General features: G+C 48.7%; 1 protein-coding gene and 58 non-coding genes across 59 annotated transcripts in view; all 59 read right to left on the bottom strand.

Moving 5' to 3' along the window:
* The window catches only part of LOC124576703 (twinfilin-like), a 48780-nt gene that overhangs the window by 20643 nt on the left and 9745 nt on the right, over positions 1 to 18392 (bottom strand). The gene's annotated exons all lie outside the window — the stretch shown is intronic.
* Positions 137 to 208, bottom strand: Trnat-ugu. Its single transcript has one exon. It is a non-coding gene; the product is annotated as a tRNA-Thr (tRNA).
* Trnat-ugu lies at positions 455 to 526 on the bottom strand. The gene has a single exon. It is a non-coding gene; the product is annotated as a tRNA-Thr (tRNA).
* Trnat-ugu lies at positions 773 to 844 on the bottom strand. The gene has a single exon. It is a non-coding gene; the product is annotated as a tRNA-Thr (tRNA).
* Trnat-ugu lies at positions 1091 to 1162 on the bottom strand. Its single transcript has one exon. It is a non-coding gene; the product is annotated as a tRNA-Thr (tRNA).
* Trnat-ugu lies at positions 1409 to 1480 on the bottom strand. Its single transcript has one exon. It is a non-coding gene; the product is annotated as a tRNA-Thr (tRNA).
* Trnat-ugu lies at positions 1727 to 1798 on the bottom strand. The gene has a single exon. It is a non-coding gene; the product is annotated as a tRNA-Thr (tRNA).
* Positions 2045 to 2116, bottom strand: Trnat-ugu. The gene has a single exon. It is a non-coding gene; the product is annotated as a tRNA-Thr (tRNA).
* Positions 2363 to 2434, bottom strand: Trnat-ugu. The gene has a single exon. It is a non-coding gene; the product is annotated as a tRNA-Thr (tRNA).
* Positions 2681 to 2752, bottom strand: Trnat-ugu. Its single transcript has one exon. It is a non-coding gene; the product is annotated as a tRNA-Thr (tRNA).
* Trnat-ugu lies at positions 2999 to 3070 on the bottom strand. Its single transcript has one exon. It is a non-coding gene; the product is annotated as a tRNA-Thr (tRNA).
* Positions 3317 to 3388, bottom strand: Trnat-ugu. The gene has a single exon. It is a non-coding gene; the product is annotated as a tRNA-Thr (tRNA).
* Positions 3635 to 3706, bottom strand: Trnat-ugu. Its single transcript has one exon. It is a non-coding gene; the product is annotated as a tRNA-Thr (tRNA).
* Positions 3953 to 4024, bottom strand: Trnat-ugu. Its single transcript has one exon. It is a non-coding gene; the product is annotated as a tRNA-Thr (tRNA).
* Positions 4268 to 4341, bottom strand: Trnat-ugu. The gene has a single exon. It is a non-coding gene; the product is annotated as a tRNA-Thr (tRNA).
* On the bottom strand, positions 4588 to 4659 carry Trnat-ugu. The gene has a single exon. It is a non-coding gene; the product is annotated as a tRNA-Thr (tRNA).
* Trnat-ugu lies at positions 4906 to 4977 on the bottom strand. Its single transcript has one exon. It is a non-coding gene; the product is annotated as a tRNA-Thr (tRNA).
* Trnat-ugu lies at positions 5224 to 5295 on the bottom strand. Its single transcript has one exon. It is a non-coding gene; the product is annotated as a tRNA-Thr (tRNA).
* Positions 5542 to 5613, bottom strand: Trnat-ugu. Its single transcript has one exon. It is a non-coding gene; the product is annotated as a tRNA-Thr (tRNA).
* Trnat-ugu lies at positions 5860 to 5931 on the bottom strand. The gene has a single exon. It is a non-coding gene; the product is annotated as a tRNA-Thr (tRNA).
* Positions 6178 to 6249, bottom strand: Trnat-ugu. The gene has a single exon. It is a non-coding gene; the product is annotated as a tRNA-Thr (tRNA).
* Positions 6496 to 6567, bottom strand: Trnat-ugu. The gene has a single exon. It is a non-coding gene; the product is annotated as a tRNA-Thr (tRNA).
* On the bottom strand, positions 6814 to 6885 carry Trnat-ugu. Its single transcript has one exon. It is a non-coding gene; the product is annotated as a tRNA-Thr (tRNA).
* Positions 7132 to 7203, bottom strand: Trnat-ugu. Its single transcript has one exon. It is a non-coding gene; the product is annotated as a tRNA-Thr (tRNA).
* Trnat-ugu lies at positions 7450 to 7521 on the bottom strand. Its single transcript has one exon. It is a non-coding gene; the product is annotated as a tRNA-Thr (tRNA).
* On the bottom strand, positions 7768 to 7839 carry Trnat-ugu. The gene has a single exon. It is a non-coding gene; the product is annotated as a tRNA-Thr (tRNA).
* On the bottom strand, positions 8086 to 8157 carry Trnat-ugu. The gene has a single exon. It is a non-coding gene; the product is annotated as a tRNA-Thr (tRNA).
* On the bottom strand, positions 8404 to 8475 carry Trnat-ugu. Its single transcript has one exon. It is a non-coding gene; the product is annotated as a tRNA-Thr (tRNA).
* Trnat-ugu lies at positions 8722 to 8793 on the bottom strand. The gene has a single exon. It is a non-coding gene; the product is annotated as a tRNA-Thr (tRNA).
* Positions 9040 to 9111, bottom strand: Trnat-ugu. Its single transcript has one exon. It is a non-coding gene; the product is annotated as a tRNA-Thr (tRNA).
* Trnat-ugu lies at positions 9358 to 9429 on the bottom strand. Its single transcript has one exon. It is a non-coding gene; the product is annotated as a tRNA-Thr (tRNA).
* Positions 9676 to 9747, bottom strand: Trnat-ugu. Its single transcript has one exon. It is a non-coding gene; the product is annotated as a tRNA-Thr (tRNA).
* On the bottom strand, positions 9994 to 10065 carry Trnat-ugu. Its single transcript has one exon. It is a non-coding gene; the product is annotated as a tRNA-Thr (tRNA).
* Trnat-ugu lies at positions 10312 to 10383 on the bottom strand. The gene has a single exon. It is a non-coding gene; the product is annotated as a tRNA-Thr (tRNA).
* Trnat-ugu lies at positions 10630 to 10701 on the bottom strand. Its single transcript has one exon. It is a non-coding gene; the product is annotated as a tRNA-Thr (tRNA).
* On the bottom strand, positions 10948 to 11019 carry Trnat-ugu. Its single transcript has one exon. It is a non-coding gene; the product is annotated as a tRNA-Thr (tRNA).
* Positions 11266 to 11337, bottom strand: Trnat-ugu. Its single transcript has one exon. It is a non-coding gene; the product is annotated as a tRNA-Thr (tRNA).
* Positions 11584 to 11655, bottom strand: Trnat-ugu. Its single transcript has one exon. It is a non-coding gene; the product is annotated as a tRNA-Thr (tRNA).
* Trnat-ugu lies at positions 11902 to 11973 on the bottom strand. The gene has a single exon. It is a non-coding gene; the product is annotated as a tRNA-Thr (tRNA).
* Positions 12220 to 12291, bottom strand: Trnat-ugu. The gene has a single exon. It is a non-coding gene; the product is annotated as a tRNA-Thr (tRNA).
* On the bottom strand, positions 12538 to 12609 carry Trnat-ugu. Its single transcript has one exon. It is a non-coding gene; the product is annotated as a tRNA-Thr (tRNA).
* Positions 12856 to 12927, bottom strand: Trnat-ugu. Its single transcript has one exon. It is a non-coding gene; the product is annotated as a tRNA-Thr (tRNA).
* Positions 13174 to 13245, bottom strand: Trnat-ugu. Its single transcript has one exon. It is a non-coding gene; the product is annotated as a tRNA-Thr (tRNA).
* Trnat-ugu lies at positions 13492 to 13563 on the bottom strand. Its single transcript has one exon. It is a non-coding gene; the product is annotated as a tRNA-Thr (tRNA).
* On the bottom strand, positions 13810 to 13881 carry Trnat-ugu. Its single transcript has one exon. It is a non-coding gene; the product is annotated as a tRNA-Thr (tRNA).
* On the bottom strand, positions 14128 to 14199 carry Trnat-ugu. The gene has a single exon. It is a non-coding gene; the product is annotated as a tRNA-Thr (tRNA).
* Positions 14446 to 14517, bottom strand: Trnat-ugu. The gene has a single exon. It is a non-coding gene; the product is annotated as a tRNA-Thr (tRNA).
* On the bottom strand, positions 14764 to 14835 carry Trnat-ugu. The gene has a single exon. It is a non-coding gene; the product is annotated as a tRNA-Thr (tRNA).
* Trnat-ugu lies at positions 15082 to 15153 on the bottom strand. Its single transcript has one exon. It is a non-coding gene; the product is annotated as a tRNA-Thr (tRNA).
* Positions 15400 to 15471, bottom strand: Trnat-ugu. Its single transcript has one exon. It is a non-coding gene; the product is annotated as a tRNA-Thr (tRNA).
* Positions 15718 to 15789, bottom strand: Trnat-ugu. Its single transcript has one exon. It is a non-coding gene; the product is annotated as a tRNA-Thr (tRNA).
* Positions 16036 to 16107, bottom strand: Trnat-ugu. Its single transcript has one exon. It is a non-coding gene; the product is annotated as a tRNA-Thr (tRNA).
* On the bottom strand, positions 16354 to 16425 carry Trnat-ugu. Its single transcript has one exon. It is a non-coding gene; the product is annotated as a tRNA-Thr (tRNA).
* Trnat-ugu lies at positions 16672 to 16743 on the bottom strand. The gene has a single exon. It is a non-coding gene; the product is annotated as a tRNA-Thr (tRNA).
* On the bottom strand, positions 16990 to 17061 carry Trnat-ugu. Its single transcript has one exon. It is a non-coding gene; the product is annotated as a tRNA-Thr (tRNA).
* Trnat-ugu lies at positions 17308 to 17379 on the bottom strand. Its single transcript has one exon. It is a non-coding gene; the product is annotated as a tRNA-Thr (tRNA).
* On the bottom strand, positions 17626 to 17697 carry Trnat-ugu. Its single transcript has one exon. It is a non-coding gene; the product is annotated as a tRNA-Thr (tRNA).
* Trnat-ugu lies at positions 17944 to 18015 on the bottom strand. Its single transcript has one exon. It is a non-coding gene; the product is annotated as a tRNA-Thr (tRNA).
* On the bottom strand, positions 18262 to 18333 carry Trnat-ugu. Its single transcript has one exon. It is a non-coding gene; the product is annotated as a tRNA-Thr (tRNA).

The following is an 18392-nucleotide window of genomic DNA, read 5'->3' as shown; positions in this document are numbered from 1 at the left end:
GAGGTCCACAGCGATGACTGACGGGTGCTGCTGTCTTTCGTCTATCGTCATCTGTGATCTTGGCTCAGGCCCGAAAAGACACGCTATTTCGAAATTTTCGGTTCAAAGCATTGCATTGGCCCATTTAAAATTGTGCTGCCCCCTGTGAGAATCGAACTCACGACCCCTGGTTTACAAGACCAGTGCTCTGCTCCTGAGCTAAGGAGGCTGTTACAGCTTACACCTCTTTGCGATCGCCACAGCCCTCGAGAAAAATACATTTCAGAGTCCAGAAAATGCGTACAAAGATTTACTCTGCCACAACAATTCGCTACCATTGAGGTCCACAGCGATGACTGACGGGTGCTGCCGTCTTTCGTCTATCGTCATCTGTGATCTTGGCTCAGGCCCGAAAAGACACGCTATTTCGAAATTTTCGGTTCAAAGCATTGCATTGGCCCATTTAAAATTGTGCTGCCCCCTGTGAGAATCGAACTCACGACCCCTGGTTTACAAGACCAGTGCTCTGCCCCTGAGCTAAGGAGGCTGTTACAGCTTACACCTCTTTGCGATCGACACAGCCCTCGAGAAAAATACATTTCAGAGTCCAGAAAATGCGTACAAAGATTTACTCTGCCACAACAATTCGCTACCATTGAGGTCCACAGCGATGACTGACGGGTGCTGCCGTCTTTCGTCTATCGTCATCTGTGATCTTGGCTCAGGCCCGAAAAGACACGCTATTTCGAAATTTTCGGTTCAAAGCATTGCATTGGCCCATTTAAAATTGTGCTGCCCCCTGTGAGAATCGAACTCACGACCCCTGGTTTACAAGACCAGTGCTCTGCCCCTGAGCTAAGGAGGCTGTTACAGCTTACACCTCTTTGCGATCGCCACAGCCCTCGAGAAAAATACATTTCAGAGTCCAGAAAATGCGTACAAAGATTTACTCTGCCACAACAATTCGCTACCATTGAGGTCCACAGCGATGACTGACGGGTGCTGCCGTCTTTCGTCTATCGTCATCTGTGATCTTGGCTCAGGCCCGAAAAGACACGCTATTTCGAAATTTTCGGTTCAAAGCATTGCATTGGCCCATTTAAAATTGTGCTGCCCCCTGTGAGAATCGAACTCACGACCCCTGGTTTACAAGACCAGTGCTCTGCCCCTGAGCTAAGGAGGCTGTTACAGCTTACACCTCTTTGCGATCGCCACAGCCCTCGAGAAAAATACATTTCAGAGTCCAGAAAATGCGTACAAAGATTTACTCTGCCACAACAATTCGCTACCATTGAGGTCCACAGCGATGACTGACGGGTGCTGCCGTCTTTCGTCTATCGTCATCTGTGATCTTGGCTCAGGCCCGAAAAGACACGCTATTTCGAAATTTTCGGTTCAAAGCATTGCATTGGCCCATTTAAAATTGTGCTGCCCCCTGTGAGAATCGAACTCACGACCCCTGGTTTACAAGACCAGTGCTCTGCCCCTGAGCTAAGGAGGCTGTTACAGCTTACACCTCTTTGCGATCGCCACAGCCCTCGAGAAAAATACATTTCAGAGTCCAGAAAATGCGTACAAAGATTTACTCTGCCACAACAATTCGCTACCATTGAGGTCCACAGCGATGACTGACGGGTGCTGCCGTCTTTCGTCTATCGTCATCTGTGATCTTGGCTCAGGCCCGAAAAGACACGCTATTTCGAAATTTTCGGTTCAAAGCATTGCATTGGCCCATTTAAAATTGTGCTGCCCCCTGTGAGAATCGAACTCACGACCCCTGGTTTACAAGACCAGTGCTCTGCCCCTGAGCTAAGGAGGCTGTTACAGCTTACACCTCTTTGCGATCGCCACAGCCCTCGAGAAAAATACATTTCAGAGTCCAGAAAATGCGTACAAAGATTTACTCTGCCACAACAATTCGCTACCATTGAGGTCCACAGCGATGACTGACGGGTGCTGCCGTCTTTCGTCTATCGTCATCTGTGATCTTGGCTCAGGCCCGAAAAGACACGCTATTTCGAAATTTTCGGTTCAAAGCATTGCATTGGCCCATTTAAAATTGTGCTGCCCCCTGTGAGAATCGAACTCACGACCCCTGGTTTACAAGACCAGTGCTCTGCCCCTGAGCTAAGGAGGCTGTTACAGCTTACACCTCTTTGCGATCGCCACAGCCCTCGAGAAAAATACATTTCAGAGTCCAGAAAATGCGTACAAAGATTTACTCTGCCACAACAATTCGCTACCATTGAGGTCCACAGCGATGACTGACGGGTGCTGCCGTCTTTCGTCTATCGTCATCTGTGATCTTGGCTCAGGCCCGAAAAGACACGCTATTTCGAAATTTTCGGTTCAAAGCATTGCATTGGCCCATTTAAAATTGTGCTGCCCCCTGTGAGAATCGAACTCACGACCCCTGGTTTACAAGACCAGTGCTCTGCCCCTGAGCTAAGGAGGCTGTTACAGCTTACACCTCTTTGCGATCGCCACAGCCCTCGAGAAAAATACATTTCAGAGTCCAGAAAATGCGTACAAAGATTTACTCTGCCACAACAATTCGCTACCATTGAGGTCCACAGCGATGACTGACGGGTGCTGCCGTCTTTCGTCTATCGTCATCTGTGATCTTGGCTCAGGCCCGAAAAGACACGCTATTTCGAAATTTTCGGTTCAAAGCATTGCATTGGCCCATTTAAAATTGTGCTGCCCCCTGTGAGAATCGAACTCACGACCCCTGGTTTACAAGACCAGTGCTCTGCCCCTGAGCTAAGGAGGCTGTTACAGCTTACACCTCTTTGCGATCGCCACAGCCCTCGAGAAAAATACATTTCAGAGTCCAGAAAATGCGTACAAAGATTTACTCTGCCACAACAATTCGCTACCATTGAGGTCCACAGCGATGACTGACGGGTGCTGCCGTCTTTCGTCTATCGTCATCTGTGATCTTGGCTCAGGCCCGAAAAGACACGCTATTTCGAAATTTTCGGTTCAAAGCATTGCATTGGCCCATTTAAAATTGTGCTGCCCCCTGTGAGAATCAAACTCACGACCCCTGGTTTACAAGACCAGTGCTCTGCCCCTGAGCTAAGGAGGCTGTTACAGCTTACACCTCTTTGCGATCGCCACAGCCCTCGAGAAAAATACATTTCAGAGTCCAGAAAATGCGTACAAAGATTTACTCTGCCACAACAATTCGCTACCATTGAGGTCCACAGCGATGACTGACGGGTGCTGCCGTCTTTCGTCTATCGTCATCTGTGATCTTGGCTCAGGCCCGAAAAGACACGCTATTTCGAAATTTTCGGTTCAAAGCATTGCATTGGCCCATTTAAAATTGTGCTGCCCCCTGTGAGAATCGAACTCACGACCCCTGGTTTACAAGACCAGTGCTCTGCCCCTGAGCTAAGGAGGCTGTTACAGCTTACACCTCTTTGCGATCGCCACAGCCCTCGAGAAAAATACATTTCAGAGTCCAGAAAATGCGTACAAAGATTTACTCTGCCACAACAATTCGCTACCATTGAGGTCCACAGCGATGACTGACGGGTGCTGCCGTCTTTCGTCTATCGTCATCTGTGATCTTGGCTCAGGCCCGAAAAGACACGCTATTTCGAAATTTTCGGTTCAAAGCATTGCATTGGCCCATTTAAAATTGTGCTGCCCCCTGTGAGAATCGAACTCACGACCCCTGGTTTACAAGACCAGTGCTCTGCCCCTGAGCTAAGGAGGCTGTTACAGCTTACACCTCTTTGCGATCGCCACAGCCCTCGAGAAAAATACATTTCAGAGTCCAGAAAATGCGTACAAAGATTTACTCTGCCACAACAATTCGCTACCATTGAGGTCCACAGCGATGACTGACGGGTGCTGCCGTCTTTCGTCTATCGTCATCTGTGATCTTGGCTCAGGCCCGAAAAGACACGCTATTTCGAAATTTTCGGTTCAAAGCATTGCATTGGCCCATTTAAAATTGTGCTGCCCCCTGTGAGAATCGAACTCACGACCCCTGGTTTACAAGACCAGTGCTCTGCCCCTGAGCTAAGGAGGCTGTTACAGCTTACACCTCTTTGCGATCGCCACAGCCCTCGAGAAAAATACATTTCAGAGTCCAGAAAATGCGTACAAAGATTTACTCTGCCACAACAATTCGCTACCATTGAGGTCCACAGCGATGACTGACGGGTGCTGCCGTCTTTCGTCTATCGTCATCTGTGATCTTGGCTCAGGCCCGAAAAGACACGCTATTTCGAAATTTTCGGTTCAAAGCATTGCATTGGCACATTTAAAATTGTGCTGCCCCTGTGAGAATCGAACTCACGACCCCTGGTTTACAAGACCAGTGCTCTGCCCCTGAGCTAAGGAGGCTGTTACAGCTTACACCTCTTTGCGATCGCCACAGCCCTCGACAAAAATACATTTCAGAGTCCAGAAAATGCGTACAAAGATTTACTCTGCCACAACAATTCGCTACCATTGAGGTCCACAGCGATGACTGACGGGTGCTGCCGTCTTTCGTCTATCGTCATCTGTGATCTTGGCTCAGGCCCGAAAAGACACGCTATTTCGAAATTTTCGGTTCAAAGCATTGCATTGGCCCATTTAAAATTGTGCTGCCCCCTGTGAGAATCGAACTCACGACCCCTGGTTTACAAGACCAGTGCTCTGCCCCTGAGCTAAGGAGGCTGTTACAGCTTACACCTCTTTGCGATCGCCACAGCCCTCGAGAAAAATACATTTCAGAGTCCAGAAAATGCGTACAAAGATTTACTCTGCCACAACAATTCGCTACCATTGAGGTCCACAGCGATGACTGACGGGTGCTGCCGTCTTTCGTCTATCGTCATCTGTGATCTTGGCTCAGGCCCGAAAAGACACGCTATTTCGAAATTTTCGGTTCAAAGCATTGCATTGGCCCATTTAAAATTGTGCTGCCCCCTGTGAGAATCGAACTCACGACCCCTGGTTTACAAGACCAGTGCTCTGCCCCTGAGCTAAGGAGGCTGTTACAGCTTACACCTCTTTGCGATCGCCACAGCCCTCGAGAAAAATACATTTCAGAGTCCAGAAAATGCGTACAAAGATTTACTCTGCCACAACAATTCGCTACCATTGAGGTCCACAGCGATGACTGACGGGTGCTGCCGTCTTTCGTCTATCGTCATCTGTGATCTTGGCTCAGGCCCGAAAAGACACGCTATTTCGAAATTTTCGGTTCAAAGCATTGCATTGGCCCATTTAAAATTGTGCTGCCCCCTGTGAGAATCGAACTCACGACCCCTGGTTTACAAGACCAGTGCTCTGCCCCTGAGCTAAGGAGGCTGTTACAGCTTACACCTCTTTGCGATCGCCACAGCCCTCGAGAAAAATACATTTCAGAGTCCAGAAAATGCGTACAAAGATTTACTCTGCCACAACAATTCGCTACCATTGAGGTCCACAGCGATGACTGACGGGTGCTGCCGTCTTTCGTCTATCGTCATCTGTGATCTTGGCTCAGGCCCGAAAAGACACGCTATTTCGAAATTTTCGGTTCAAAGCATTGCATTGGCCCATTTAAAATTGTGCTGCCCCCTGTGAGAATCGAACTCACGACCCCTGGTTTACAAGACCAGTGCTCTGCCCCTGAGCTAAGGAGGCTGTTACAGCTTACACCTCTTTGCGATCGCCACAGCCCTCGAGAAAAATACATTTCAGAGTCCAGAAAATGCGTACAAAGATTTACTCTGCCACAACAATTCGCTACCATTGAGGTCCACAGCGATGACTGACGGGTGCTGCCGTCTTTCGTCTATCGTCATCTGTGATCTTGGCTCAGGCCCGAAAAGACACGCTATTTCGAAATTTTCGGTTCAAAGCATTGCATTGGCCCATTTAAAATTGTGCTGCCCCCTGTGAGAATCGAACTCACGACCCCTGGTTTACAAGACCAGTGCTCTGCCCCTGAGCTAAGGAGGCTGTTACAGCTTACACCTCTTTGCGATCGCCACAGCCCTCGAGAAAAATACATTTCAGAGTCCAGAAAATGCGTACAAAGATTTACTCTGCCACAACAATTCGCTACCATTGAGGTCCACAGCGATGACTGACGGGTGCTGCCGTCTTTCGTCTATCGTCATCTGTGATCTTGGCTCAGGCCCGAAAAGACACGCTATTTCGAAATTTTCGGTTCAAAGCATTGCATTGGCCCATTTAAAATTGTGCTGCCCCCTGTGAGAATCGAACTCACGACCCCTGGTTTACAAGACCAGTGCTCTGCCCCTGAGCTAAGGAGGCTGTTACAGCTTACACCTCTTTGCGATCGCCACAGCCCTCGACAAAAATACATTTCAGAGTCCAGAAAATGCGTACAAAGATTTACTCTGCCACAACAATTCGCTACCATTGAGGTCCACAGCGATGACTGACGGGTGCTGCCGTCTTTCGTCTATCGTCATCTGTGATCTTGGCTCAGGCCCGAAAAGACACGCTATTTCGAAATTTTCGGTTCAAAGCATTGCATTGGCCCATTTAAAATTGTGCTGCCCCCTGTGAGAATCGAACTCATGACCCCTGGTTTACAAGACCAGTGCTCTGCCCCTGAGCTAAGGAGGCTGTTACAGCTTACACCTCTTTGCGATCGCCACAGCCCTCGACAAAAATACATTTCAGAGTCCAGAAAATGCGTACAAAGATTTACTCTGCCACAACAATTCGCTACCATTGAGGTCCACAGCGATGACTGACGGGTGCTGCCGTCTTTCGTCTATCGTCATCTGTGATCTTGGCTCAGGCCCGAAAAGACACGCTATTTCGAAATTTTCGGTTCAAAGCATTGCATTGGCCCATTTAAAATTGTGCTGCCCCCTGTGAGAATCGAACTCACGACCCCTGGTTTACAAGACCAGTGCTCTGCCCCTGAGCTAAGGAGGCTGTTACAGCTTACACCTCTTTGCGATCGCCACAGCCCTCGAGAAAAATACATTTCAGAGTCCAGAAAATGCGTACAAAGATTTACTCTGCCACAACAATTCGCTACCATTGAGGTCCACAGCGATGACTGACGGGTGCTGCCGTCTTACGTCTATCGTCATCTGTGATCTTGGCTCAGGCCCGAAAAGACACGCTATTTCGAAATTTTCGGTTCAAAGCATTGCATTGGCCCATTTAAAATTGTGCTGCCCCCTGTGAGAATCGAACTCACGACCCCTGGTTTACAAGACCAGTGCTCTGCCCCTGAGCTAAGGAGGCTGTTACAGCTTACACCTCTTTGCGATCGCCACAGCCCTCGAGAAAAATACATTTCAGAGTCCAGAAAATGCGTACAAAGATTTACTCTGCCACAACAATTCGCTACCATTGAGGTCCACAGCGATGACTGACGGGTGCTGCCGTCTTTCGTCTATCGTCATCTGTGATCTTGGCTCAGGCCCGAAAAGACACGCTATTTCGAAATTTTCGGTTCAAAGCATTGCATTGGCCCATTTAAAATTGTGCTGCCCCCTGTGAGAATCGAACTCACGACCCCTGGTTTACAAGACCAGTGCTCTGCCCCTGAGCTAAGGAGGCTGTTACAGCTTACACCTCTTTGCGATCGCCACAGCCCTCGAGAAAAATACATTTCAGAGTCCAGAAAATGCGTACAAAGATTTACTCTGCCACAACAATTCGCTACCATTGAGGTCCACAGCGATGACTGACGGGTGCTGCCGTCTTTCGTCTATCGTCATCTGTGATCTTGGCTCAGGCCCGAAAAGACACGCTATTTCGAAATTTTCGGTTCAAAGCATTGCATTGGCCCATTTAAAATTGTGCTGCCCCCTGTGAGAATCGAACTCACGACCCCTGGTTTACAAGACCAGTGCTCTGCCCCTGAGCTAAGGAGGCTGTTACAGCTTACACCTCTTTGCGATCGCCACAGCCCTCGACAAAAATACATTTCAGAGTCCAGAAAATGCGTACAAAGATTTACTCTGCCACAACAATTCGCTACCATTGAGGTCCACAGCGATGACTGACGGGTGCTGCCGTCTTTCGTCTATCGTCATCTGTGATCTTGGCTCAGGCCCGAAAAGACACGCTATTTCGAAATTTTCGGTTCAAAGCATTGCATTGGCCCATTTAAAATTGTGCTGCCCCCTGTGAGAATCGAACTCACGACCCCTGGTTTACAAGACCAGTGCTCTGCCCCTGAGCTAAGGAGGCTGTTACAGCTTACACCTCTTTGCGATCGCCACAGCCCTCGAGAAAAATACATTTCAGAGTCCAGAAAATGCGTACAAAGATTTACTCTGCCACAACAATTCGCTACCATTGAGGTCCACAGCGATGACTGACGGGTGCTGCCGTCTTTCGTCTATCGTCATCTGTGATCTTGGCTCAGGCCCGAAAAGACACGCTATTTCGAAATTTTCGGTTCAAAGCATTGCATTGGCCCATTTAAAATTGTGCTGCCCCCTGTGAGAATCGAACTCACGACGCCTGGTTTACAAGACCAGTGCTCTGCCCCTGAGCTAAGGAGGCTGTTACAGCTTACACCTCTTTGCGATCGCCACAGCCCTCGAGAAAAATACATTTCAGAGTCCAGAAAATGCGTACAAAGATTTACTCTGCCACAACAATTCGCTACCATTGAGGTCCACAGCGATGACTGACGGGTGCTGCCGTCTTTCGTCTATCGTCATCTGTGATCTTGGCTCAGGCCCGAAAAGACACGCTATTTCGAAATTTTCGGTTCAAAGCATTGCATTGGCCCATTTAAAATTGTGCTGCCCCCTGTGAGAATCGAACTCACGACCCCTGGTTTACAAGACCAGTGCTCTGCCCCTGAGCTAAGGAGGCTGTTACAGCTTACACCTCTTTGCGATCGCCACAGCCCTCGAGAAAAATACATTTCAGAGTCCAGAAAATGCGTACAAAGATTTACTCTGCCACAACAATTCGCTACCATTGAGGTCCACAGCGATGACTGACGGGTGCTGCCGTCTTTCGTCTATCGTCATCTGTGATCTTGGCTCAGGCCCGAAAAGACACGCTATTTCGAAATTTTCGGTTCAAAGCATTGCATTGGCCCATTTAAAATTGTGCTGCCCCCTGTGAGAATCGAACTCACGACCCCTGGTTTACAAGACCAGTGCTCTGCCCCTGAGCTAAGGAGGCTGTTACAGCTTACACCTCTTTGCGATCGCCACAGCCCTCGACAAAATTACATTTCAGAGTCCAGAAAATGCGTACAAAGATTTACTCTGCCACAACAATTCGCTACCATTGAGGTCCACAGCGATGACTGACGGGTGCTGCCGTCTTTCGTCTATCGTCATCTGTGATCTTGGCTCAGGCCCGAAAAGACACGCTATTTCGAAATTTTCGGTTCAAAGCATTGCATTGGCCCATTTAAAATTGTGCTGCCCCCTGTGAGAATCGAACTCACGACCCCTGGTTTACAAGACCAGTGCTCTGCCCCTGAGCTAAGGAGGCTGTTACAGCTTACACCTCTTTGCGATCGCCACAGCCCTCGAGAAAAATACATTTCAGAGTCCAGAAAATGCGTACAAAGATTTACTCTGCCACAACAATTCGCTACCATTGAGGTCCACAGCGATGACTGACGGGTGCTGCCGTCTTTCGTCTATCGTCATCTGTGATCTTGGCTCAGGCCCGAAAAGACACGCTATTTCGAAATTTTCGGTTCAAAGCATTGCATTGGCCCATTTAAAATTGTGCTGCCCCCTGTGAGAATCGAACTCACGACCCCTGGTTTACAAGACCAGTGCTCTGCCCCTGAGCTAAGGAGGCTGTTACAGCTTACACCTCTTTGCGATCGCCACAGCCCTCGAGAAAAATACATTTCAGAGTCCAGAAAATGCGTACAAAGATTTACTCTGCCACAACAATTCGCTACCATTGAGGTCCACAGCGATGACTGACGGGTGCTGCCGTCTTTCGTCTATCGTCATCTGTGATCTTGGCTCAGGCCCGAAAAGACACGCTATTTCGAAATTTTCGGTTCAAAGCATTGCATTGGCCCATTTAAAATTGTGCTGCCCCCTGTGAGAATCGAACTCACGACCCCTGGTTTACAAGACCAGTGCTCTGCCCCTGAGCTAAGGAGGCTGTTACAGCTTACACCTCTTTGCGATCGCCACAGCCCTCGACAAAAATACATTTCAGAGTCCAGAAAATGCGTACAAAGATTTACTCTGCCACAACAATACGCTACCATTGAGGTCCACAGCGATGACTGACGGGTGCTGCCGTCTTTCGTCTATCGTCATCTGTGATCTTGGCTCAGGCCCGAAAAGACACGCTATTTCGAAATTTTCGGTTCAAAGCATTGCATTGGCCCATTTAAAATTGTGCTGCCCCCTGTGAGAATCGAACTCACGACCCCTGGTTTACAAGACCAGTGCTCTGCCCCTGAGCTAAGGAGGCTGTTACAGCTTACACCTCTTTGCGATCGCCACAGCCCTCGAGAAAAATACATTTCAGAGTCCAGAAAATGCGTACAAAGATTTACTCTGCCACAACAATTCGCTACCATTGAGGTCCACAGCGATGACTGACGGGTGCTGCCGTCTTTCGTCTATCGTCATCTGTGATCTTGGCTCAGGCCCGAAAAGACACGCTATTTCGAAATTTTCGGTTCAAAGCATTGCATTGGCCCATTTAAAATTGTGCTGCCCCCTGTGAGAATCGAACTCACGACCCCTGGTTTACAAGACCAGTGCTCTGCCCCTGAGCTAAGGAGGCTGTTACAGCTTACACCTCTTTGCGATCGCCACAGCCCTCGAGAAAAATACATTTCAGAGTCCAGAAAATGCGTACAAAGATTTACTCTGCCACAACAATTCGCTACCATTGAGGTCCACAGCGATGACTGACGGGTGCTGCCGTCTTTCGTCTATCGTCATCTGTGATCTTGGCTCAGGCCCGAAAAGACACGCTATTTCGAAATTTTCGGTTCAAAGCATTGCATTGGCCCATTTAAAATTGTGCTGCCCCCTGTGAGAATCGAACTCACGACCCCTGGTTTACAAGACCAGTGCTCTGCCCCTGAGCTAAGGAGGCTGTTACAGCTTACACCTCTTTGCGATCGCCACAGCCCTCGAGAAAAATACATTTCAGAGTCCAGAAAATGCGTACAAAGATTTACTCTGCCACAACAATTCGCTACCATTGAGGTCCACAGCGATGACTGACGGGTGCTGCCGTCTTTCGTCTATCGTCATCTGTGATCTTGGCTCAGGCCCGAAAAGACACGCTATTTCGAAATTTTCGGTTCAAAGCATTGCATTGGCCCATTTAAAATTGTGCTGCCCCCTGTGAGAATCGAACTCACGACCCCTGGTTTACAAGACCAGTGCTTTGCCCCTGAGCTAAGGAGGCTGTTACAGCTTACACCTCTTTGCGATCGCCACAGCCCTCGAGAAAAATACATTTCAGAGTCCAGAAAATGCGTACAAAGATTTACTCTGCCACAACAATTCGCTACCATTGAGGTCCACAGCGATGACTGACGGGTGCTGCCGTCTTTCGTCTATCGTCATCTGTGATCTTGGCTCAGGCCCGAAAAGACACGCTATTTCGAAATTTTCGGTTCAAAGCATTGCATTGGCCCATTTAAAATTGTGCTGCCCCCTGTGAGAATCGAACTCACGACCCCTGGTTTACAAGACCAGTGCTCTGCCCCTGGGCTAAGGAGGCTGTTACAGCTTACACCTCTTTGCGATCGCCACAGCCCTCTAGAAAAATACATTTCAGAGTCCAGAAAATGCGTACAAAGATTTACTCTGCCACAACAATTCGCTACCATTGAGGTCCACAGCGATGACTGACGGGTGCTGCCGTCTTTCGTCTATCGTCATCTGTGATCTTGGCTCAGGCCCGAAAAGACACGCTATTTCGAAATTTTCGGTTCAAAGCATTGCATTGGCCCATTTAAAATTGTGCTGCCCCCTGTGAGAATCGAACTCACGACCCCTGGTTTACAAGACCAGTGCTCTGCCCCTGAGCTAAGGAGGCTGTTACAGCTTACACCTCTTTGCGATCGCCACAGCCCTCGAGAAAAATACATTTCAGAGTCCAGAAAATGCGTACAAAGATTTACTCTGCCACAACAATTCGCTACCATTGAGGTCCACAGCGATGACTGACGGGTGCTGCCGTCTTTCGTCTATCGTCATCTGTGATCTTGGCTCAGGCCCGAAAAGACACGCTATTTCGAAATTTTCGGTTCAAAGCATTGCATTGGCCCATTTAAAATTGTGCTGCCCCCTGTGAGAATCGAACTCACGACCCCTGGTTTACAAGACCAGTGCTCTGCCCCTGAGCTAAGGAGGCTGTTACAGCTTACACCTCTTTGCGATCGCCACAGCCCTCGAGAAAAATACATTTCAGAGTCCAGAAAATGCGTACAAAGATTTACTCTGCCACAACAATTCGCTACCATTGAGGTCCACAGCGATGACTGACGGGTGCTGCCGTCTTTCGTCTATCGTCATCTGTGATCTTGGCTCAGGCCCGAAAAGACACGCTATTTCGAAATTTTCGGTTCAAAGCATTGCATTGGCCCATTTAAAATTGTGCTGCCCCCTGTGAGAATCGAACTCACGACCCCTGGTTTACAAGACCAGTGCTCTGCCCCTGAGCTAAGGAGGCTGTTACAGCTTACACCTCTTTGCGATCGCCACAGCCCTCGAGAAAAATACATTTCAGAGTCCAGAAAATGCGTACAAAGATTTACTCTGCCACAACAATTCGCTACCATTGAGGTCCACAGCGATGACTGACGGGTGCTGCCGTCTTTCGTCTATCGTCATCTGTGATCTTGGCTCAGGCCCGAAAAGACACGCTATTTCGAAATTTTCGGTTCAAAGCATTGCATTGGCCCATTTAAAATTGTGCTGCCCCCTGTGAGAATCGAACTCACGACCCCTGGTTTACAAGACCAGTGCTCTGCCCCTGAGCTAAGGAGGCTGTTACAGCTTACACCTCTTTGCGATCGCCACAGCCCTCGAGAAAAATACATTTCAGAGTCCAGAAAATGCGTACAAAGATTTACTCTGCCACAACAATTCGCTACCATTGAGGTCCACAGCGATGACTGACGGGTGCTGCCGTCTTTCGTCTATCGTCATCTGTGATCTTGGCTCAGGCCCGAAAAGACACGCTATTTCGAAATTTTCGGTTCAAAGCATTGCATTGGCCCATTTAAAATTGTGCTGCCCCCTGTGAGAATCGAACTCACGACCCCTGGTTTACAAGACCAGTGCTCTGCCCCTGAGCTAAGGAGGCTGTTACAGCTTACACCTCTTTGCGATCGCCACAGCCCTCGAGAAAAATACATTTCAGAGTCCAGAAAATGCGTACAAAGATTTACTCTGCCACAACAATTCGCTACCATTGAGGTCCACAGCGATGACTGACGGGTGCTGCCGTCTTTCGTCTATCGTCATCTGTGATCTTGGCTCAGGCCCGAAAAGACACGCTATTTCGAAATTTTCGGTTCAAAGCATTGCATTGGCCCATTTAAAATTGTGCTGCCCCCTGTGAGAATCGAACTCACGACCCCTGGTTTACAAGACCAGTGCTCTGCCCCTGAGCTAAGGAGGCTGTTACAGCTTACACCTCTTTGCGATCGCCACAGCCCTCGAGAAAAATACATTTCAGAGTCCAGAAAATGCGTACAAAGATTTACTCTGCCACAACAATTCGCTACCATTGAGGTCCACAGCGATGACTGACGGGTGCTGCCGTCTTTCGTCTATCGTCATCTGTGATCTTGGCTCAGGCCCGAAAAGACACGCTATTTCGAAATTTTCGGTTCAAAGCATTGCATTGGCCCATTTAAAATTGTGCTGCCCCCTGTGAGAATCGAACTCACGACCCCTGGTTTACAAGACCAGTGCTCTGCCCCTGAGCTAAGGAGGCTGTTACAGCTTACACCTCTTTGCGATCGCCACAGCCCTCGAGAAAAATACATTTCAGAGTCCAGAAAATGCGTACAAAGATTTACTCTGCCACAACAATTCGCTACCATTGAGGTCCACAGCGATGACTGACGGGTGCTGCCGTCTTTCGTCTATCGTCATCTGTGATCTTGGCTCAGGCCCGAAAAGACACGCTATTTCGAAATTTTCGGTTCAAAGCATTGCATTGGCCCATTTAAAATTGTGCTGCCCCCTGTGAGAATCGAACTCACGACCCCTGGTTTACAAGACCAGTGCTCTGCCCCTGAGCTAAGGAGGCTGTTACAGCTTACACCTCTTTGCGATCGACACAGCCCTCGAGAAAAATACATTTCAGAGTCCAGAAAATGCGTACAAAGATTTACTCTGCCACAACAATTCGCTACCATTGAGGTCCACAGCGATGACTGACGGGTGCTGCCGTCTTTCGTCTATCGTCATCTGTGATCTTGGCTCAGGCCCGAAAAGACACGCTATTTCGAAATTTTCGGTTCAAAGCATTGCATTGGCCCATTTAAAATTGTGCTGCCCCCTGTGAGAATCGAACTCACGACCCCTGGTTTACAAGACCAGTGCTCTGCCCCTGAGCTAAGGAGGCTGTTACAGCTTACACCTATTTGCGATCGCCACAGCCCTCGAGAAAAATACATTTCAGAGTCCAGAAAATGCGTACAAAGATTTACTCTGCCACAACAATTCGCTACCATTGAGGTCCACAGCGATGACTGACGGGTGCTGCCGTCTTTCGTCTATCGTCATCTGTGATCTTGGCTCAGGCCCGAAAAGACACGCTATTTCGAAATTTTCGGTTCAAAGCATTGCATTGGCCCATTTAAAATTGTGCTGCCCCCTGTGAGAATCGAACTCACGACGCCTGGTTTACAAGACCAGTGCTCTGCCCCTGAGCTAAGGAGGCTGTTACAGCTTACACCTCTTTGCGATCGCCACAGCCCTCGAGAAAAATACATTTCAGAGTCCAGAAAATGCGTACAAAGATTTACTCTGCCACAACAATTCGCTACCATTGAGGTCCACAGCGATGACTGACGGGTGCTGCCGTCTTTCGTCTATCGTCATCTGTGATCTTGGCTCAGGCCCGAAAAGACACGCTATTTCGAAATTTTCGGTTCAAAGCATTGCATTGGCCCATTTAAAATTGTGCTGCTCCCTGTGAGAATCGAACTCACGACCCCTGGTTTACAAGACCAGTGCTCTGCCCCTGAGCTAAGGAGGCTGTTACAGCTTACACCTCTTTGCGATCGCCACAGCCCTCGAGAAAAATACATTTCAGAGTCCAGAAAATGCGTACAAAGATTTACTCTGCCACAACAATTCGCTACCATTGAGGTCCACAGCGATGACTGACGGGTGCTGCCGTCTTTCGTCTATCGTCATCTGTGATCTTGGCTCAGGCCCGAAAAGACACGCTATTTCGAAATTTTCGGTTCAAAGCATTGCATTGGCCCATTTAAAATTGTGCTGCCCCCTGTGAGAATCGAACTCACGACCCCTGGTTTACAAGACCAGTGCTCTGCCCCTGAGCTAAGGAGGCTGTTACAGCTTACACCTCTTTGCGATCGCCACAGCCCTCGAGAAAAATACATTTCAGAGTCCAGAAAATGCGTACAAAGATTTACTCTGCCACAACAATTCGCTACCATTGAGGTCCACAGCGATGACTGACGGGTGCTGCCGTCTTTCGTCTATCGTCATCTGTGATCTTGGCTCAGGCCCGAAAAGACACGCTATTTCGAAATTTTCGGTTCAAAGCATTGCATTGGCCCATTTAAAATTGTGCTGCCCCCTGTGAGAATCGAACTCACGACCCCTGGTTTACAAGACCAGTGCTCTGCCCCTGAGCTAAGGAGGCTGTTACAGCTTACACCTCTTTGCGATCGCCACAGCCCTCGAGAAAAATACATTTCAGAGTCCAGAAAATGCGTACAAAGATTTACTCTGCCACAACAATTCGCTACCATTGAGGTCCACAGCGATGACTGACGGGTGCTGCCGTCTTTCGTCTATCGTCATCTGTGATCTTGGCTCAGGCCCGAAAAGACACGCTATTTCGAAATTTTCGGTTCAAAGCATTGCATTGGCCCATTTAAAATTGTGCTGCCCCCTGTGAGAATCGAACTCACGACCCCTGGTTTACAAGACCAGTGCTCTGCCCCTGAGCTAAGGAGGCTGTTACAGCTTACACCTCTTTGCGATCGACACAGCCCTCGAGAAAAATACATTTCAGAGTCCAGAAAATGCGTACAAAGATTTACTCTGCCACAACAATTCGCTACCATTGAGGTCCACAGCGATGACTGACGGGTGCTGCCGTCTTTCGTCTATCGTCATCTGTGATCTTGGCTCAGGCCCGAAAAGACACGCTATTTCGAAATTTTCGGTTCAAAGCATTGCATTGGCCCATTTAAAATTGTGCTGCCCCCTGTGAGAATCGAACTCACGACCCCTGGTTTACAAGACCAGTGCTCTGCCCCTGAGCTAAGGAGGCTGTTACAGCTTACACCTCTTTGCGATCGCCACAGCCCTCGAGAAAAATACATTTCAGAGTCCAGAAAATGCGTACAAAGATTTACTCTGCCACAACAATTCGCTACCATTGAGGTCCACAGCGATGACTGACGGGTGCTGCCGTCTTTCGTCTATCGTCATCTGTGATCTTGGCTCAGGCCCGAAAAGACACGCTATTTCGAAATTTTCGGTTCAAAGCATTGCATTGGCCCATTTAAAATTGTGCTGCCCCCTGTGAGAATCGAACTCACGACCCCTGGTTTACAAGACCAGTGCTTTGCCCCTGAGCTAAGGAGGCTGTTACAGCTTACACCTCTTTGCGATCGCCACAGCCCTCGAGAAAAATACATTTCAGAGTCCAGAAAATGCGTACAAAGATTTACTCTGCCACAACAATTCGCTACCATTGAGGTCCACAGCGATGACTGACGGGTGCTGCCGTCTTTCGTCTATCGTCATCTGTGATCTTGGCTCAGGCCCGAAAAGACACGCTATTTCGAAATTTTCGGTTCAAAGCATTGCATTGGCCCATTTAAAATTGTGCTGCCCCCTGTGAGAATCGAACTCACGACCCCTGGTTTACAAGACCAGTGCTCTGCCCCTGGGCTAAGGAGGCTGTTACAGCTTACACCTCTTTGCGATCGCCACAGCCCTCTAGAAAAATACATTTCAGAGTCCAGAAAATGCGTACAAAGATTTACTCTGCCACAACAATTCGCTACCATTGAGGTCCACAGCGATGACTGACGGGTGCTGCCGTCTTTCGTCTATCGTCATCTGTGATCTTGGCTCAGGCCCGAAAAGACACGCTATTTCGAAATTTTCGGTTCAAAGCATTGCATTGGCCCATTTAAAATTGTGCTGCCCCCTGTGAGAATCGAACTCACGACCCCTGGTTTACAAGACCAGTGCTCTGCCCCTGAGCTCAGGAGGCTGTTACAGCTTACACCTCTTTGCGATCGCCACAGCCCTCGAGAAAAATACATTTCAGAGTCCAGAAAATGCGTACAAAGATTTACTCTGCCACAACAATTCGCTACCATTGAGGTCCACAGCGATGACTGACGGGTGCTGCCGTCTTTCGTCTATCGTCATCTGTGATCTTGGCTCAGGCCCGAAAAGACACGCTATTTCGAAATTTTCGGTTCAAAGCATTGCATTGGCCCATTTAAAATTGTGCTGCCCCCTGTGAGAATCGAACTCACGACCCCTGGTTTACAAGACCAGTGCTCTGCCCCTGAGCTAAGGAGGCTGTTACAGCTTACACCTCTTTGCGATCGCCACAGCCCTCGAGAAAAATACATTTCAGAGTCCAGAAAATGCGTACAAAGATTTACTCTGCCACAACAATTCGCTACCATTGAGGTCCACAGCGATGACTGACGGGTGCTGCCGTCTTTCGTCTATCGTCATCTGTGATCTTGGCTCAGGCCCGAAAAGACACGCTATTTCGAAATTTTCGGTTCAAAGCATTGCATTGGCCCATTTAAAATTGTGCTGCCCCCTGTGAGAATCGAACTCACGACCCCTGGTTTACAAGACCAGTGCTTTGCCCCTGAGCTAAGGAGGCTGTTACAGCTTACACCTCTTTGCGATCGCCACAGCCCTCGAGAAAAATACATTTCAGAGTCCAGAAAATGCGTACAAAGATTTACTCTGCCACAACAATTCGCTACCATTGAGGTCCACAGCGATGACTGACGGGTGCTGCCGTCTTTCGTCTATCGTCATCTGTGATCTTGGCTCAGGCCCGAAAAGACACGCTATTTCGAAATTTTCGGTTCAAAGCATTGCATTGGCCCATTTAAAATTGTGCTGCCCCCTGTGAGAATCGAAATCACGACCCCTGGTTTACAAGACCAGTGCTCTGCCCCTGAGCTAAGGAGGCTGTTACAGCTTACACCTCTTTGCGATCGCCACAGCCCTCGAGAAAAATACATTTCAGAG

Source organism: Schistocerca americana, unplaced genomic scaffold (assembly GCF_021461395.2).
Source record: "Schistocerca americana isolate TAMUIC-IGC-003095 unplaced genomic scaffold, iqSchAmer2.1 HiC_scaffold_263, whole genome shotgun sequence".
Classification (NCBI taxonomy): domain Eukaryota; kingdom Metazoa; phylum Arthropoda; class Insecta; order Orthoptera; family Acrididae; genus Schistocerca; species Schistocerca americana.
This window is presented reverse-complemented; position numbering and strand designations above follow the sequence as displayed.